The following is an 11,652-nucleotide window of genomic DNA, read 5'->3' on the forward strand; positions in this document are numbered from 1 at the left end:
TACGGTATCCAATCTCTGTACCAAGAGGAGCCGGAGCCTAGCTAAACACCATGATAGGGCAATTAGAAGAGTATAACTTAGGTGAAAAGATTGAAAGAGGATCCATACATGCTACCACTAAGAAGAAAAGATAGATCTTCAATGTCATGTAATCCAAACTTTAGATACTTACAGGGATACATCCTTCAGAATTTTGGTCGATTGTGGTAGTACTCATTCCTTTCGTTAACATAAAATAGAGAAGATATTGCATTTAGAACTATGGAGACAAGAAACATGATAATAGAACTAGCTAGTAGGAAGGAACCATCCAACTAAAGTAAAATTTCAAATCCTACCATTAGGATGTTATGATTGCATTGAGGGAATGGAATAGCTTACAAAGAATAGAGGACATATTTTGTGTGCCAAAGAGGAAGTGATCTACCAAGATCTGGAAGATAATACCATGAAAGCATATGGAAAAGCTCAAAAGACTAGGTTCTAACTAGCCAAGGGAAGTTGATTCAGAAAAGGGTTATAAGGAAAGATTGGCTAGTTTATATCATCCAGTTAAATAAGGCCCAAATAAGGTTGAGAAGAATAAAAAAGATATTCTACCTTTCTAGATCAATGATTTTGAATATGTATTTCTATAAAATTTGATCCAATTGCCTTCAAAACATGACTTTGACCACAAGATAGAGCTGATTCTTAGAATTGAACCAATATACATTAGACCGTACAAGTTGTTTTGTAGCTAAGGCCATCAAGCTCAAAGAACAATTGATGCAACTGAAAGTGCAAGGATTCATCAGCCTAAGTAATTCACCTTCAAGCATGCCTATTCTTTTCCAAAAGAAAAATGATGGATCTCTTAGACTCTGCATTGACTTCATAAGACTAAACCTGGTGGCAATTAATAACAAGTACCCTAGAACCAAGATCGATGAACTTCTAGATCTCTACATGAAGACAAGGTCTTTTCCAAGATAGATCTAAGATCTAGATATTACCAAACCTCAATCAAGGTAAAGGATATCCCAAATACTACCGTCAATACTAGGTATGGTCATTACAAACTCTTGGGATGCCATTCAAATTGAATGATGTCCCAACACCATTGAATTGATTGCTGTAAGATATCTTCCAACCATATTTACATTACTTTGTTCTAGTATCCCTTGACGATGTACTATTGTACTCAATTTCATTAGAGGATCATGAAGGTCACTTAAGGATTGCATTGTAGACATTGTGAAAATCAACTTTGTATCAAAATGAGAAAATGCATATGACCTACATTCTTATTCTTATATGATGTATCAAAAAAGTTTATCACATTTCTTTTTTTTAATATAATATTTTTTATTCTTTTCAATTTATATATTGACTAAGCATGGAAAACTAGAACATTTCTAATGCAAAAAATTACACCTTGCAATGTTAATGAGATATTATCATGTGCATTATTTTGCATGAATCATTGAAATCAACCTCAGAAATCAACTGTAGACTGTTGTTGATACTATGTACACCAAGTGGTACTGCATATGAATTTGTTAATACATAAGCTCTTAGAAATTGAAATAAAGGACCATATCAAGTATGGTAATCTTTATGCAATTGGCCCACACCTGCCCCTCCCCCCTTTCCCATGTCTTCTTTCCCACCACCCACCCCTACTCCCTCCCCCCAAACTACCCCATTCTCCCCATCCTTTTAATATTGGAGGGAGACATTAATTGGGGCATATCCCTAATATGTATGCTTATGCACTTTCTAAAAAAACAACCCCTCCCTTGCACTTACGTGATTCCATAAGCTACCCACAGTGAACTCTCAAAAGTATAAAATCTTCATCAAGGATTATTCTCTTATTAGAGCACCTTACAAAATCTCTTGAAAACAAATATTGTGATTATATGGGTAGTTGAATATTTAAAAAGCTTTAATAAACTTAAAGACATTGTAACAACTTTTCTAATAGTGAAGCTCCCAAATTTCAACCAACCATTCAAAGTAAGCATTGATGCAAGTGGACTTGTAGTTCGTGAGGTTCTAGTATACGAAGGAAGACTAATGGCCTATACTTCAAGGAATATCAAGCCTTGTAATTCAAACTATGCTCCGCGTTGAGAGTGTAAACCAAACCATTGAAGACACAAAGGATCGAGATAGTTGATGGAGCATCTACCTCTTGTGGGATTTGCTTATAATTCTACTCATCAACATTAGTAGACAATCAAGATGTCACCATTTGAAGGCTTGCATGGAAAAGAATGCCATGTATCTCTAAGTTTCTTGGATCCTACTCTTAATGTGGAAGCATCCAAGACCATGCTTAAAGAGATGGGGACCAAATAAGTCAAACTATTCAATATGATTAAAGTTGCCCAAGACTAACAAAAGTCCTATGCTGATCTTAAAAGGTCCATAAGGATGTTGAAGGAAGTCGACATGATTCTCTTAAGGATGAAACCTAAAAAGAGCTCACTATCCTTGGAAATGTGTAAGAAGCTTATTCCAAGTTAGTGTGGATCTTAAAAGGTGTTCAAGGTGATGGGAAAATAAGCCTACAATCTTAGACTACCACCCATCTCAAGATCCATAATATATGTCATGTGAGTCTACTAGAGCATCCCTAATTTCTCTAGATATGAGGACCTCTTGATTTCTCTAAGGAGGAGAGGATGTAATGTCCCCTTTATATACTATGATAAATAATGTGCATACACATTCTACTTAACTAAAGAAATGTGCAATAATGTGCATTTCTCAGTAGGTGCAAGAATTATGAAAAAAAGTGCATTTCTCAATAGGTGCAAGAATCATGAAAAAAGTGCTAATGTGAATATTTTCCACATTTGCACCTTTGCGCATTATCAAAAACAAATATACTTAGAAATATTTAACATGTGTTGTTAAAATACAAAAAAAACCCACACATTTTAAATTAGGCCATCTAATGTTGAAGATGAGAAAAATCAATAATGTAGACATTTTTGTCTCAAAAAATTAATCGCTCTATAATTTTACAACGTATCATGCAAATGATCACTTCATTCTCTTCTATTCTTGATGTTTCTCTCTTATCTTTCCTCTTAGGATTTGTGTTCCTCTTATGATATATACTCTCATAGTAATCATTACCTTGTTGAGGATACAAAAGCTTCAATAAGAAAAGACCACACTATTCTTATTTAAAAACACAAATTTTAGCTGCTTGTTGTTGAAAATGAAAATTTTAGCCTACTATTTATTGCAAAAAACCCAAATTCTTTGCATTATTTGGTTGATTACAACATACATGGGATATTTTTCACAATTCTTTGGTAGATGTAGCTGATTATACCCTTCATTTGGGCTCCCCAATAGTAAAACATAGCAAATTTAGTGTGTTTGTAGTAGGTGTCTTAGAGATGGAATTCCATCAATTCACTTGTTTGGTGGAGTAGGCAAGCAATCTATCCATACTATTACTTCAATATGCATCTAATGATAGATGTGGGGATAGAAGGTCAGAGTCTCATTCTCAATGGGCATAAACTTGTGATAGGTCTCAAAGATCAAAGAAGCTCTCTTGTCCAAGATTCCTTTTTATCTCGCATAAGGCCCATCCTTTTGGCCCTTATATGCCTACAATGGCACCTTTAATTATACAAGTGTTGGTTATACCTTCCCTTCCAAAAGAAGATTGCATAGATTGGTCTAACTACTCCCTTTGGTCTTCTAAAGTGGACTATATACCTCACATGTCTGATCTTTGGGAAATTGTTATTAGCCACATTCCTCATCACATGAAGGATGCCATAGTTGGATCCATGTAGCCCTATGGGATCTGCTCAACTCTCAAGCTTGGTCCTTCCTCTTTTACGAGACTACATGACTCCATACTTTCTCATGTACATAGGTTGGAAATAGTAGTGAAAGTGTGGACAAAGCTTTATTCTCTCAACCATTATAAGAACTTTTCCCACCATATACCTTAGAGAAGAAGCTAGCACAACAAGCACATGATAGGTTGAAAAAATCCAGGCTAGTAGAAAAAACACATCACTCTAGTCTATGACCATCTTGAAGTCACCCTTGACTAAATTTGTTCCTCATGGGATTTCCACTTTTTCATTCTCTTCACTTCTTACTACCTCTCTCTTCTCTTTTCTCTCCATATTCATGTCCCTCTTCTATTGCGAACTCTCAAGTGGTATCATTACCTAAGCAAGGACATTAATCCTTTAGCCAGAGGGGGTACTACATCGTTGATACTTGAAAAAGAATATTTTAACTTGCTATTGGTGAAAATGCAAATTTAGGCCTCCTATTTACTGTAGAAACACAGATTTTTTGTAAAATTTAGTGATTACAACATAGATAGGACATTTGCCATTGATCCTCTGTAGACTATACCCTCTATTTGAGCTCTCTAATAGCAAAACACAATAGATTTAGTGAGTTTACAAGTGTCATGAGATCCACCTGCTCAACATAATTGATGATTTAAGTGAGCAGTCTATCCATTGTGCTTTGGATAGGCATTGTGATGATAGAAGGTCAAAATCTTGTTCTGAATAGTCACAACCATGCGATGATAAGGCTAACAAAGCATAGGTAAGTTGAGACAATGCATAAGTGTGGTCTACAATTGTGTCAAAATCATGCCCAACAAGTCCTATTCCTAATGGAATTATCACGTCATTCTCTTGTCTTCTTGTTGTATCTCTCATCTCCTTGTGTTCTTATTCGTGTTTCTTTCATGTGTGAAGTCTCACATTGTGTCATCACCTAAGTGAGGATGGGAAGTCTTTAGCTAGAGTAGACAACCCTATTGCTACTCAAAAATGCAAAGTTTTTCCTCATCTAAGCTAGAGTAGACAACATTGTTGCTACTCAAAAATGCAAATTTCAGCCTCAACTATAACCATCTTGAAGTCACCCTCACAAGTCCTATTCCCATTGGAACATCACGCGGCTGAAACAATTCCTTCCCTCTCGTTTTATTTTCAATAGCACCATAAACATTGGTCATGTTAAATTTCCTCACTTCCTGCCCACCTTATGGAGATACTCAAAATACTACTATTAGATCTATAAATGCATTTTGGGTCTTTGCTTCATTTGCATAGGGAACGAATGTTCTCTATGATAGTGATATTTAATGAATCTTTGGGTAATTTACATGTTTTGGGGCTATTTTAAGAGCTAATCAACATGTCCCTTGGAAGGCTTGACTTGCATCATCCAATGCATGACCATCAAAGCCCAAGGGAGATCAAAATCTAGCATACCCATCAATTTGAGGGCAAGTGTGCTTACCCTTTCCTGCATGGTCTGAACCATATTTCTTGAAATTAATTTAAGGGAAAGATCTGTATAGGGCCATATTGCTTGAAACCATAGGGCAATCCTCTTCTTTTCTAAGTGAGAGGAATATCATTTCAATTTCCCTCATAATTATTCCAATTAACAAGTGAATGTTTAATCTAGAATCTTGCTACACATTTGAGTTATTATTTGTGAAGATTTAGGTATAAAATGGAGTCCCATTCCATTTAGTAGGGCAACCCTATTCTTATATCTAGAAGCTTGTAACACATTTGAGTTATCATTAGTGAAGATTTAGGTACACAATGAAGTCCCATCCCATTTAATAGGGAAACCATGTTCTTATATCTTCAAGTCTATCATACTAAGAGAGGTTTTGTAATGATAGTAGAAAGTGGAGCTAGAGGTCATCCTTGTATAACTTACCTACTCAACTAGAAACTATGAAATTTTATTCCATTCACATACAGGAGTAGTGGCATTGGTGAAAAGACTCTAGGTGAGAGAGTCAAAACCTTTAAGCTTTTCATTGTTAGGAAAATAGGGAGGTGTCATTCTAGAGGAGGATTAGGGAAGATGGAGTATAAAAGGGGTGTAGGATGGTTGTCCTAGCCATAGAACGAGTCAAAAAGTGCCATGGTAGAGGAGGATTAAAGAAGATGAAGTAAACAAACGGCTTCCCTAGTAATATGATAGATAAAAGGGTAAAAATGCATATAGCTTGATAGAAAATGTTGGTTGTGAGACTAAGAAACATGTTACAAATGTAGGGAAGATTATCATCTAGTCTGGAAAACAATTATAGCAATGAAAAGAAGGGTAGATTAACCTTAAAGCTAGGTAAGCATAGACCTATAAGATATGTCCCCCTTTTTAAAAAGTAACATTGAAAATGAGCTTTAGAGAAGATTGTAATCACTTTTCCTAATTCTTAGTTATGGTATAGCTTTGCTTTCATCAACTTAAGCATCGTAAGGTTTGGATCATTTCGCTCAAGCTGAAGAATTGAGGTGTGGATAAACAAACCCATATTAGAAATTATTTGAAATTTAGAGTTATGGATCCTCTTTATATGGATTCTTTTCTCTTTTGTGTAGCCGTGAGTGTCCATTATGAAAGTGGAAGAGTAATACTTTTCAATCTTTCGTAGCATGAGTTGCTCTAGAGTCTGATGTAGGAGTAGGACCCTCTACTATCTAGGTATAATTTTCCAAATTTTAAGTTTGTTTTATTGTAATTATGCATGTGTTTCACGATTTTCCCTTACATTTTTTATATGTTTGGATTCCTTTATTATACATAGTACTATAGTAGCTACACTAGGACATATAGTGTCTCTTATGATGTTGATGATGATGGTCATTGTCAAAGCATGTCAAGTAAAGGTATACCATAGGGGTATAAGACAAAAGGGTTTAGAGAGAGTGAAATAAAGAATAGGAAGAAAAAAAGAGTACTAGGTGTTTAGATGAAGTGAAAGACAATCCTAGAGGTGCAATCCGATGATTTCATTCTATATATGGTCAACCAATACATATTAATACAACCATATAAGATTCCCAAGTCCTAGGCATGCAAATACACTTGGGACAATTGCCCAACACACAATTTGAGACTTTACATCCTCTCACATACAGGAAGATCTTTTTTATACATAGTCTAGAAGCAAAGACATGCACCTCATAAATCCATACATACATCTAAATTTGTGTAGCGGATCGTGCATATTAATCCCAGAAAGTGATATCAAGCATCAAAATCTGTCAAAATAACTATTTATCAATTACATGGCTTCAAAAACCACTTCAAACATGTATGATAGTTTTATTACAAGGAGAATAGAACACTCCTTTCTAGCAATAAGTCCACTCTAAACTTGAGTTTTGATGATACTCAAACCTTCTCTAGTGTTAGAGAGTTTGATTCCATCAAGAGATGCATTTGAAAGTCTCTTTGAAGTTCATGAACTTCATGAAGAGCATGCTGCCCTATTTTGCATGTTATGGATAGCAAAGACATTTCAAAAATCTATTCTAAAACCCTCCTTCAAGTCATTTTATCATAAGCTTTGATGAATTTCCCTCTTTCCCTATTTTGGGAGCTTCTTGTTGAGCATAAGAAGTGTACATCTCTCCTTCCCAACCTCTCCATATTTTTGTCACCAATAGGTTGAAAAAATTACATCAATTTTTTTTCCTTTTTGGTTGTCCATGAGTGACTGGCTTCACACAAAAGCCCCATTTCTCTCCTTCTTACCCTTTGCATGTTCACTACATTTGGATACTTTGCCCTTGTCCCATGAGCGGTGGATATTATCTTAAACATTCACTAATTATTAATATGTTTAGTCCTAACCATTTATAACATTTTTAAAGTTTATGATCACCAACTTAGTAGGTATATCATATGTAAACTCCATCTTACACTTGACAAGTCTTTACTTAACTATTACTCATACTCCTTTATAGTCTTTAAGACATAATAAACTTTCATTTTCCCTGCCAAAAACTAGTGTTGACACATATAGGAAATCATAGTATTTCTATGTAATTTATAAGTTTTATTGAATCAACACACTATGCCATGACATCCATCCCATCCAAACTTGCACATCTTCTAGATCACACACAACTACTCATAATTATTTCCAAGCTCAACTATGTACTCAAAGTCACTATCTTGTACTTTGAATTCTTCTTTCTCTTCTAGAATACCTTCTTCATCTACCATGTCATCCTACCTTTCATCCTTCACAGCTTATGCTTCTAGATCTCTTTTCTTGACTATGTTGGTCTAGTTCTGTTTCTTAGGTATCCATAAGTCATCCCTATCCACCTATCTTAAAGCATATGTCATGTACAATACTTTACATGCATAAGATTCAGTCCTTCTCTTTCTAATGACAAAACCACCCTACAAAAAACTACAATTTATATATTTTAATATGTAACTCATATCTCCGAGTTTTCCTCTACAAAGTTGTAGCACTATTTCCAACCTAGAACTTTTGTGAATAACTCAAAACCAAGTTCTGAAGATGTTAGCCCCTAAAATTTTAGATGCAATGTGCAACTGTGTCTTTTACACTATGACTATGCAGTCTCAGTTAACATATGTGAACCTTCTCGCCCATGTGACTTTTGCATATCAACCTAGATGGCAATCAATCTTAGTAGGCCTCTTCCCCAAGTATAAAATCCCATCTTGGAAGTGTTGGGAACACCATAAATCCTCACTAAAATAGAGAAATTTTCAAGATTTTCAATTCTACCCCAACCTGTCTAGTTCAGTTGTATTTAGCATTTGTAGGTTTGAACCCTCATCATCCATCTCCATGCCATCCTCTTCCACAATTTCATCAATTGATCCTATCTCTAGCTCTTGTATCTCATATGCATTAGACTCTCATATTTTGGACGAGCTTGATGCACTTACCTACTATAGGAATATGCAGTGCAATCCCGTCCAATTCACTAAGTGAACATGTAGCATTGTCATGTACATATCATACCACATAGGGACCAGACCACTACTTCAAAACCTTGTAAATAACAATATGTGTGTTATCTAAGCTGCTATCATAAACTAGTCACCCTCTTGTATTACCTTCAATCTCAGTCCCGCTGATTCCTCTTATCAAACCTCTCCTTGTTCTAGAGTCTTGCTGCCCACAACATAGAAACCAGTGCCTCAATGTCTTCTGGCCTTCTCTCCAACTATCTAATGTGCAGAGTCAACAGTTCCTCTCTACCTTAACCCTTCTTGCCAATGTGGCATACTCCATGGCATAATGAGATCCTCAACTGGCATAATAGGTTTCTAGCCGTACATCAATTTAGCATGCATAAAACCAAATACTACATTGTGTGTTGTCCTATCAACCCATAATGCAAATGGTAGCATCTTTGACCACTCATTTATCCTACCTCAACATACTTTTGTTGGTGCCATAATTATAGAAAAATATCCCCTTTTGTTTAATCATTACCTTCACGATTATATGCTATAGCCAGAGTCTACTTAATTCCAAACCATGAGAAGAACTCACAAGCCCATTTTCATCCATTCCCCTCAAACAAAAGTATAATTTTGCCAACACATCCATATCAAAAAAATGCCTCTTATAAGAGAAATCTAAAAACAACCTATGCAGTCTTTGTACTAAGAGCTCTTCCCTTAACTTGATTTGATAGATCCTCTCATGAGAGTACAAGACACCACATATGCCAAAGGTTTGTAGGTGTTGTCACTAGATCAACCACCCGTTTATAATATGTGGATAATGGATAAGTTGGCTATAATCCATCACTATATCTCATAGTAAAGTACACTTGGCATGTATTGATGACTCCATAAAGTGTGCTATATCGTTTTAGGTACTTTGCCACCAATATTTTTCCTTGATCTTCTAAAATGTGCCCAAGACACCTCTTTGGTGAGCCCATAGACTTTCATAAAATTCTTGCATAATCTATTGAGACACTCTAACCCTAATGGCCTGCAATTAAAGCCATTCTTTTTCTTCACATGCTTCTAGAAATAACCATCTTTTAAGAAAATTCCAAATGTCTTTCTCTATATTATTTTATACTCTACTTCTAACCACTCCTCTTTCTTGGAGTGTGCTGAGATATTGTTGATATACTTGCTGCATTTAATGATATTCCTCTATTTATGATAGTTGTACCATCATTTATGACACCTATACTTGGATTTACAGTAGCTATCCAATCAGCCCTTGTAGTATAATAAGCATTTTCAATGGCTAATTCATCATCCACTTCATCTTCTATCATATCCATTTCATTATCAAACCATAGCCTTGATAGCATGCCAGTAAACTAGGTTATCCCTTGTTGCAATATGCTACAATTCAGGTTTTAGTGGCGTAATATATTCTATTCAATGCAATATAGCAATGTTCGAAGTGGGATAACTAGAAATCATCCCCAATAGTGGCAAGTAATCTATCTCAATAATCACATGAGAACCCACAAAATATTCCTTAGCATATTTAAGCCCTATCACAATGACCCCCAACAGTCTCGCTTAACTTGCCAATATCATCTTTGCCTCTCACCAAGTAGCTTTGCACCAAATTGGATGGCATACCAATTTTCCTCATCATCATTCTGTCCAATTACCCACCCAATTCCAATCAAGCTCGTATCTACTATATGAATAATAGCCTTTCCATTTGAGTAATTGCCCTTTCTTAATGTTGGAGTAGACTTTAATAGTCTCTTGAATTTCCTCATTGCTTAGTATGCCACTTTTTCCAATAGCTTGTGTTCTTTCCTCAATAGTTGATAGAGATCATCAATCACATGTGTAAAGTGAGGAATCCATATGGGATAAAAGACACATGTGCCCAAAAACCTTCTGACTTGTGACAAATTAGAGAAATTCCCATGCAACCTTTCAATTCTATTAATCTTTGTCACTAAGGGCTTTCTTTCATAAGGCCCACACATGTGACCTATGATCAACAACTCCTCAACCCCAAATAGAGACTTTTGACCCAATAGAATTAATTGCACTTATTCCAAGTGAGTCAAAATCTTCTTGTAATTTGTAATGTAATTGGCAACAAATATCCAGCAACCATTGTCATCCAACTTTTCATTATTTTCATGCACTTCATAAACCTTGATTGATATATCATCAAGAAACAACATGGTAATCTAGGGAAGAAAGTCTCACAAAACCTTATTCATCATGTGGGCAACAAAATTTGTTGCTCCTTGCAAAATGATACATATGCACATGAAACCCAATGGCATTTTCATAGTAGTAACATCTTTACTTTCTAGTACTAGGCTGAAACTAATCATATCCTGAATATAAGTCCCCCTTTGAATAGATAGCCTTTTTATGAACCCAATTGTAGAGATTTCTTCAACCCAATTTTGCAATCGTTTATATTCCCGTTTAACAAATTCTTTTGTGATTTCAAACATGTCTAGAGTACATACATGTATAACACAATTTTCAACCATATTTTTAAACATTCATTTCTACAATTGCATTGTAGATAATATGGATAAAACACATGCTTTTTCACTTGCATTTTTCCATAAAGATAGTCAATCAAATCACCTTGGAAATTTGGTTTCCTATTGAATAAATTTTCAAACACAATATTAGTGAGTTTGGGAATCTCCCAAATCCCATTTTTTGAATACTAAAAAGGTGGCACATTGATAACATGCCCATAAGCTTCTCAAAACCATATGATATGACCTATCATTAGAAAGCACTTGAAAAATTTAATCTATTGAGCTATAAAGTGCTCGATTTGGAGTTATAGTGTTCAAGTTGTGACAAATCCAAAGATTTGACCATGTG

This window comes from Lygodium microphyllum, chromosome 27, assembly GCF_053477565.2.
Source record: "Lygodium microphyllum isolate KBCC chromosome 27, Lygodium_microphyllum_v1.1.10, whole genome shotgun sequence".
NCBI lineage: Eukaryota > Viridiplantae > Streptophyta > Polypodiopsida > Schizaeales > Lygodiaceae > Lygodium > Lygodium microphyllum.